We start from the raw sequence: 10,001 nt of genomic DNA on the forward strand, positions 1-10,001 counted from the left end.
TTTGTGGGACAATAAAGGTCGTTTCTATTGACACTCCTTCACACAAATCGTCAATTAACTGCTTTGTCTGAGGTGTGGGCTTCACTTTTGGTGTTTTTCTTTTTTCTTTTTTACAAAATCTGCTCAGTTAAGTTGCACATAAATGAATACAAAACATAGAATTTGTATGCTTCTTTTTTTACTGCTTTTGCTCTTGCAATTCTAATTTGTTTACAGCGATACACAAAAACAAAGTACAAACTTATTTATAATAAACATAAGAAACATCCTTTGAGTAAAGCTGTGCACAACTTGAATATCATCAGTAAAAGCTGAGGTTCACTTGAGAAATAGATATTTTATAAAAGAATGATAAAGAAATGCAGAAAATATGCTTGAAAGATTTTGACAACTAGTTAATTTTTGAATGCAAAGACTCAAGCAACGAAATGTGAACTCTTTGTTTCATAGGAAATGACTATTCTGCATTCATAAGTATAGTTCATTTTGACCAACATAACATAAGTAAATGAATTGTATGGACGCAACTGATGCATGTCCAAAAGAATTTGCAAGTTATTGGAAAGAATGAGGAACTGCTATTATAATTGACTAAATGTTGTGGAGGTTAAACTATAAAGTAATTGAGGAAAACGGTAAAATATAGTGTTAAATGCATGTGTCTGCACCGCAGGCTACATAACATCCAAAGCTGGACCTTCTCATGTCTTTCAACAATGCCTGACAGGATGTTTTAGTCCATCACAGGAGGAAATGCTCTCCCTGCATTTTTGTCTAACAGTAGCTCATAGGTGCATATAGTTGATGTGTGTTTATTTTTTACACAAGTGGGCTGACACGTACGCCTTTTGGTTTGTGTAAAGGGTCACAGCTACAAAACTTAACTGCCACGCAGATTTAGTAGCTGAACCAGGATGAGTGACTGCAACAGAGACAAGGATGGAGGGAAAACCTTAGAGGAGGAAAGGAGAGATGAAAGGAGGGGCCTCGGGTGGCTGTCTGACAAAACTGATTATGAGAGAAAAGTGTGAGAAACACCAGGCATGATCATTGCTATGTCACCCGAAAAGATAATAATTAAAACATTTCTGAAACACAGAGAACAAACATTGAGGATGTAAGGATGTAAGGAATGGCTTGTGGGTTCATTAGCGAGTTTCATTTGTTTTGCTTCATATGCTGCAAGTTCATAGTTACCATACAAGCAAAGAGAGGATGAAGAGGTTGCGAGGAAAAGGGAATATGAAGCTAGATGGACAGAATGAAAAAAGGATATATAATGCAGGGAGGAGAGAGGAATGTGACCGGATGAGAGTAAAAATGGAGCAGAGCAGAGAGGAGAGTGTGGAAAAAGCCCAAGCGAGGGAAAGAGATCAGCGCTGAGAGTCATGTGACAGAGCAGCACGTGTCGGCCGGTAGTGTCAGCTCTCCCTCCTCTTCCTCACTCTCCTTCTTTCCACTCAGATACAAGAGGTGTTCTCAGCCAATCAGGACACAGCAACTCTGTTTTGCTCAGTTTATGTGTCTCTGTGTGAGTGTGTCGTACTATTCGTGACAGAATAATTAATGGGAAGGCTTCTTTGCAATTTTAATGTTCAGAGCCATGACGGTAATGGCAACATCTAAGGCAACACAACCTAAACTCAAAATATGACCACAAATCAAAATAACTTCTATGCATTACTTTAACTGCAACATGGTGGATTGTTTCTTTTTCTGAATGTAATTATGACACCCAGCAGTGCATTCATCCAACGAGAATAAACTTCATGCACATTTTTAATTCTCCCCCATTAACAAATTGTTCAATTGTTTTTCTGGTTTGTAATTTCAGTGTTTCTGTACTTCAGCTTATTTTTTTAAGACTTCACTCTTGCATGGTGTCACTAACTTTACAGCAATCTTTCATACTAAGCAAGCATGTAGCAACAGTGGAACGAAATCTCCAGCAAAAATCTTAGTACAAGCAAACATCTATCAAAATCAACTGGAGATTTCTCTTAACCCTGGACAAATCAAATATTTGTTTGGCTTGCGTGGATTATCTTATTTTGCTTATTTGAAATCCCAAGAAGCTTTTGAATAACTCTCAACTAGCTGCTAAACTTTACAATATTTAGTGTTGACTTTATTTTCTAAATGTGAAGGGAAGCAGCGTCACGAGGGGCTGATCAATCAGTTAGAGGTGGACTTAAGGTAACATGGGTGATATGTCACATAGGAGAGAAAGTGAAAAAAACCTGACCTCTGTGTCTTTTCTAAACCACTGTCATGTTCCAGTCATGGGATATGCATTATGTGATAACATATCGGTTTTGTTTCTCAGTCTGAAGACAGTGGTTTAGAAAAGACACTGAGGTCAGGTTTTTTTCACTTTCTCTCCTATGTGACATATCACCCATGTTACCTTAAGTCCACCTCTAACTGATTGATCAGCCCCTTGTGACGCTGCTTCCCTTAGCAGAGGACACTGCAGAGGAGCATAGCTGAGTCAGAGACAAAGAACAACAGAAGAAGGTTTTGCTTAACCAAGACAGAAAAGAGTCTGAACAATCTTTCAGATTCAGTTTCATCAAATATTTTTGTTTACATCATAGTCTATACTATGTTAATTTGTGTTTGAGTAAAGTTGAAAAATATTTCAGTTTTCATTCCACCTACTATGGATGTGAGGTGCTTAGTTTACTCTTAGTATTCAACCTTATTCTGAATCCAAAGAAAGGAAACAGCCAGCAGCCTGTATCAGAACTAACCACCTACTAGTCTGCGAGTGACCTCTATGCTGACAGGCCCAGCTGTTTGACCAGTGACCCAGTTCGTCCTCTAAGCCAAGACATGGACATGTGGGAAAACCCACATCAAGAAAACCAAGCAGGGACCATGAGAGACCACAACGGATGAAGGAAGACATTTATTCCTCAGTTCTTTAGTGGCAATTTTGTTGTTGAAAGCTGAAAGGTCCAGATGACCCAGAAACTTTGAATTCCAACCATTCATCTATTTTCTAGACTGAGTAAATCATTGCAGGGTCACAGTGGGGCTGGTGCTGATCACCGTTTGTCAATAAGTGACAGGCGGAGTGCACCCTGCATAGGTCATTATTCCATCACAGGACTTTGAATTCATTTCCCTTTTTCTTTACCCTCTTAGCTTAAAATGAGACATTAGAGCTCAGAAGCTGGTCATGCAAACCTTTTAGCCAACAAAGAAACCAACAAACTCTTCATGAATTTCAGATTTTTAGTAATCACTTCAAAAATTATATTCTAAATGGTTATTTTTTTGTTTGTGGGATCATTTTGATTAAAACACCATAATGACGCCACTTATAAAGTTCTTCATTTCATTGGTTACAAGTTGTAATTGACTTTTCTGTAATCATACTTTTTTGTAATCTTGATGTTGCATAAATCCTTATTCTGAGAATTAAACAGGAATCTTTTGGTGCTCTGTTCTTATGTGTCTTTTAGTGGAAAGCTCAAGACATCACTATCAGATAGGTCATTAGACTGACTGCTTTATGATCACTAAAATGACTAAAGGTAGTTAATCTTTAATAATTGCAATTAGAGAACAGCAATCCAAGTTGGAGAATCTGACAGGACGGAGGAATCTACTTGGTCCCCCTGAGCTTTGGCTTTAATTAAATGATTGAAAACAGGTGAGTGATCACCATAACAGAAAATACAAAGAGAAAACAGCAGAGATCGTGACAGCATTCAATAATGTTTTTTGCTTAATTTATCTTAAGTCTTTTTACAGATGTTACAGTAAATATTAGAAAGTTATACTAATAAGTACAGACAAGCTGTTTAGAATCCACCTACAGTTTGTTTACAAGTCTGTTGAGGTCAAATGCTTTCTAAACAGTGCTGCGTGGTTGTGTTCAGGGAAATAATAAGCGTGTGGGAGAAAAGGGAAAGCTCAAATACTGCATCAGTGTTGACATGCATTTTAGTTTCAGATTCATTTGCATTTTGTTTCTGATTTTTGTTGTTCTGCGCAGTCATAGGGCATGAATAACATAAATCAGAATTAAAATGAAAGTTTTTCATTACTCTTTCTCTCAGTTAATGTAAAACAAGCACATTGCTAGTTGAGTACATGTTAAGTGTTTGAGTTTGTTTAAAAATGTTCTTTTTATTGAAGCTTTAAATGAGGTAAATATTTCTCTCAGCCTTTCTATTTTTCTCTTCTTTTTCTCTATCCCCAGCATTACTCGCTGTTTAAATCTGCATAGATATTTCCATCTGTCTTTCAGTCTAGCGTGCAGATTTGTGCAGCGTGCTCAGTCGTGGATAAAAAGCTGATGCATTGCACACTTGAACACACTGTGATGACTTGGTTGAATGTGGTGCGCCCTAAGCCTCTGTGTCACTATGTGGCAGATGGAAGAAGAGAGAGGGTGGGAGTGAGAGACATAGTTGAACAAACAGGTATTTGCCTTGCAAGACAATGCTCAGCTGATCCTCTTGTTTACAGTTAATTGAGTGGGTTGCATGTTTGCAACTCAATGACCATCACTACGCAAGCAGATCAATACTCACATGATTGATTTACAACACAGGTTATGTGAGTTAATATTATGTAACATGGAGGAGAGCTTGTTTATGGTGATGGTATCTGAGTGTGTGCGACAGATGTACAATGCGATCATTTTATTGAATGTAAATACCACATGTTCCTACAGAGGTTATCAGTCATGTAGAGTTTGAAGTCATTTGAATCAACCTTACTTGTTAAAAATAAAAATGTTCTTGTGTTTTTTTAGTACTTTTCCTATTTCATTTTTCTTAACAGACCTATTCCTAGAAACAGGCTTTTTAAAAGTTTTTCCAAGTATAAATCAAACGTTTTTTTTCTTTCAGATCTTCAAAATCATAAGTGGGAAAGTTACTTTACTGTTGATTATGTTTTATCCTCACTGTAAAGCTAAACATCTGGATCTAGCAAACACAATTTGTGTTTCTAAATGTACATTTCTGCATATTTCATTATTCTAACATTTTCCTGCATTTATCTTTTGTGCAGATCTTGTAAACTAAGTATATGTTAGTACAAAAGGCAATCAGAGCACAATTTCGTATGCCTGTTTCACATGGTTATTTGCTCACCTTTAAAATGGCACTTCCCCAGCTTTAAGTTGCATAAAAAAAGAATTGATTGATTCATGAACAACAATATGATGTGGCCTAATCACACTGCATAAATTCTGACAACTAAAATGCTCCACAGTTCAACATATTTACATACAAAAAGGTTATCCAAGATTTAAAACATTAAATAACTTTCTCAATCTTCAAGGATTCTGACTGAGTTCATTCAGTAACATACATCTCTCAGTCACTGTAATTTGCACATCTGTTATTTATGCATCATTTGCTGCTCATCAACCTAGACGCACCTTGCACATCTGTGACTTTGCCGTCAGCTGCCAAGTCTGTTGATGCCACGCAGGAAGAATCTGTTTTGTCTCTAAGGATGCAAATTTGTGACTTCCACATATGGAACCTTGTGGTTGTTTTTCCCCTTGCAATAAAACAAGACATTGTTTCAAAATCAGTTGGCGTTCTGGCCGAAGAGATTGCAAGATCATGTTCAGCTGAAAATATCTTCTGGTCCTTTGATATAAAAGAAAAGTTTTAGCATCAGTTCTACTACTTTGAACCTTTAAAGTTTGTACAGAGTTCAGTGTTTATCAGATTACAAGTGAACTGAATGAAGACAATAGGTTACAGAAACAGATGAGACAGCTCATCTGATGTAGGTACATCATGAGATCCTTTGGGATTCAAGAGAAAGAACATTGCACAATTGTTGGGGAGACAGAAAAATCAGTCCTACGCTTCCTACAATCTAACCACAACTTGGATTGAATCACATTTATATACTGTACTGAAAATTTATTAGAACACCCTGAATATTAAGTTATTTCATAAGATGCAGTGATAAAAAATATGCTATCTGTTAAGAGAAAGATGTAAGCCACACATAATAGAGACTTCCAGAGGAATTGACATGCATTCACGATTTAGTGGCTCAGCTAATACATTGCTACGCAATGAGTCATTTGGATTATTTCAACTTTTCACTTGGATTATTTCAACTTTTAGAAACATACAGATCTAACTGTGAGATGAAAGAAAATTTACATTTAAAACTCGACATGAAGCAAATATATAAATATGCCCTGATATCTTCTAAGATTAAATTATCAGTGATGGTATTTGCAGTATGTGTTCAGGTGTCACACACACCAAGTTAGTTTAAGTACATCAACAATTAACTACTTATTGTGTCTTTTTCAAGACACAATAAAGAAAATCTACTAAACCTATTCTGTTTAGTGTAACTATACAAACTTAAGCCATGTTACCATATTCTTTTTATAGAGAAAAGTATTTTTCCATCCTGGTCTCCCACAGAGGGAAGTTGCTTGACCAAGTATTGGTGGGATAACTGACAGCTGTCTCAAAATGTTTGTTTATCTTTTATATCTGAGAATGATGATTGTCCAATGGGAAATGGCCTCATAACTTTTTCCAGATTGGTGGGAAACTTAATTCCCTCTTAAATCTAATAGAAGCAGTAAGGTTATATATGCATGTGTTGGTTCTGTTTTATACTTAAGGTTACTTTTACTCATCCACATGTTTTATTGTGTGTGCATTTTTCCCATTAAAAATGTTAACAGAGGCCACTCATAAAGCACCACAATAATTGATTTTCCACTTTATTAGAATCCTTGTCAATACACTGTTGTTATTTCCTCAAATAATTAAAAGTTTCACTTTAAATGACTTGGAATGGGTCATAAAGATCTCATAAAGATCAATATTAGCTTTGGTGTTGCTTAAAAACATATAGACAGAAATAGAAACACATATCATTCACCAAACTCTCACGTTGGAGGGAAAATGCATTTACTAATATATTGAAAGGGAATCATTGTCCAACAAATACTCATATTTTAAAATGTTTTATTAGCTCAAAATATTGACTCCAAAGCAAAGAGCATGTTTAATGACATCAGGTAGACTTAAAGAATAACCATTTCCATTCAGTATATTCATACACAGCAGCACCAATAATAAACAACAACTGAGGCCTAACCATCAAAACGTAGAGGTCTGGATTATACTGGTTTGTATCTCAGTGATGAGACCAACAACACTTTCTTTAATATAGCTAAGCAGTCTAAGGGAACAAATCCAAAGTTAATCAATTTTGACTAATTGGACATGTGGTTTCCAAATGGGGACAAGGTTCAGGTCCCACCGTTCTGTTCATTTGTATTACTCTCTGCAGGGGTTATTGTTTCACAGTCCATTAAACTGGAACTGCCTTTCATGGTGAATAGCTGATCGAGTAAAGGCAACAGAACATCTCACCTTAATTAAACATCAAAGCAGTCCCATCTGTCCTGTTTTTAGGCATCAAATGGCAAACTAAAGAGTGTCTGGAGCTGAAGTTATTCAAGGCCCTTCATATAGGCAATAAAAAAGGTGACATTTAAAAAGAAATTTAATTAAAACTACACATGAAAGAACTGAAGACACAAACATATATTGTAAGATGTTTCATAAAGATGCGTAAAAAGTTTTCATGCATTGCCTTCTTCTGAGCAGACTGACAGAAATCCACCAACTCTCATTTTCCATCTGAAACTAGGAATGCGACTCCTCTCAATGGACATCAGGTATCACTTTTTATGATGACTTCTAGAGATACAGCTCACAAAGGCTAAAATGATCCAGTTATTGTTTAGTTCTCTATTGCTGAAGACGATTGTCAGAAGAGGTTTGTCTTGTAATCCAACAGTCGCTTCTTTGCTCATGGAAGCTTGAAATATTTGGCCTAAAACAAGAAACAATGTCAGAATAAGTAGATACAGTTGGATGTTTCATTGCCTGAAGTGAGTGACATCCTAACCCGCAGTTCTGGTTAATGTTTTGAACTTAAAATAAACACTCCCTAAAATGAATGAGATGTGCAACCACACAACACTACTAAATTACACATCTCTATACAGTTAGAACCACATACAGTATTTATGCTGTATAAAAAGATGTATAAGTTAATTTTCTAAATGTTTTACATTAAAGAAATCCAAACTTTTCCTTTTTAGGTTAGCTAGGATTATCATAATGATTATTTTTAATTATTTGTTAAAAAGTACTAAGAAAGGGAATTTTTGGAGTTTTTTGTTTTACCTTAGTCAGGTTTATTTATATAAATTGTTATGCTTTTAAGGAATTGGTGAAAGCCTGTATAATGGTGTTATGGCTTAATAAGCTTCATGTAGGTTAATTCACAATTTATGAGTTAAATAGAGACACACCTTAAGTTCATTGCCATCTTGTATAATATTATAGGACACAGTTTGAAGTGCTTTAAATGATAAAAACACAACATAATGAAAATATAAACAATACAGTGGCAACATGATGAGAAGTGATGTTAAGTTGTTAGTCCAAAATCAACATAAAAATGTAGGATCAACGTTTTCAAATGCATGTAGGGACAAAAACTAGCATTTTAATCAAGTAATCTGATTAAAAACAAACATTGAACTGTTTGGCTTTAATGAAAACTTTTTCATTTAGAGGACAAAGGAGTAAATTTGCAACCCTGAGTAATTATATCATATGGGCATAGCAACTTCAAGATGTGTTGTTGTTTGCTGCAAGAGGGACTGGTATACTTTGCAAAATTGATGGCAACACAAGTAAAGAACATTTTCCACTAGACTCAGTAATTGGTCAACAGGTCTTCCAAAAACACTGATAACTGCAAATCAAACAAACAGCCAATAGATTCTTCTTTCTTACTCTACTGTAATTTTCTCTAATAACTTTGACTGAAATTGAATGCAACCAAGAAAACTCCAGCTGTTTATAGAGACTATATCAGTTAAATTAACATATAATGTATTTTGCAGAATTTTGTGCTACGGTTTTGCTTTTCTCTGGATTTGTTTCTAAAACAAGCAACATTTTTTGTTTTATATGCAGATATAAAAACTAGACATCACAAGCAGCGGGAGCTTGTAAGCAAAACTGCATCACTGGACTTAGTCGGAATGAGAATAATGTTGTTTTGGTGCAAATTTAATTGCATTGTTATCACAGCTGTGTAGAGTGAGGAAACAACACCCTGTGGGAGCAGAGAGAGATTTCTGAGATGAAATGGGAAGAAGGAGAGCATAAATGAAACATTAAATGAGATGAAGAGGAAAACTGTGATAGAGACTGAGAGGATTTGGAATTGCTGTATCAGGTAAAAGGAAAAAAGTGTGAATTTCTACATTCAGATAAAGGAAATTATTTGACAAAATTACACAATACTGAAATTACTAAAGAACATTTACAAGCATTTTAATAGCATAAAATATGTTTTACATCTGTTGGAGGAAAATAATATCTAAAAGTATGCCAACAGATTAAAAGTAAATAATGAAATAAACATCTAGTGAGACCATAAAAGTGGCTCTATGGCACTTTGAATTTGGATCATGTGGATTTGATTTTGTGCTTTGGTTCTTTGTAACTTCTGTACAATAAAACTATTTATCTGTAGATCACTAAACTGATCTGTATAAAATCCATGTTTCTGTCCCATATTTCTATGGCATTAAGGGTTTTACTGACGCTTAATTGTTTCTACTCATTTGTGCCAATCACCTGAATACACACACAGTAGAAAACTGCACAAGTAACACCCACTCACACAGATTTCTTACATATGACAGTACTTAATGTTTCACAAAATGTGCTTCATGTGGCCACTTTTAGAACAACAAAAACATCTTTTATATGACCCAATATATGTGGCATGATGAGAAATAGTGCAAGACTTGCTTAACCTCATAAATACCTTCATTGGATAAGTTGTAGGAGATTACACTCCCTAAAATATATTTCAACTAAGAAATTATGAAGCAACATGTCAGGGACAGATTAAATAAAAATGTAATCACTGTAAAGATATCAATAAAGAGG

Source organism: Xiphophorus couchianus, chromosome 23 (assembly GCF_001444195.1).
Source record: "Xiphophorus couchianus chromosome 23, X_couchianus-1.0, whole genome shotgun sequence".
Classification (NCBI taxonomy): Eukaryota; Metazoa; Chordata; class Actinopteri; order Cyprinodontiformes; family Poeciliidae; genus Xiphophorus; species Xiphophorus couchianus.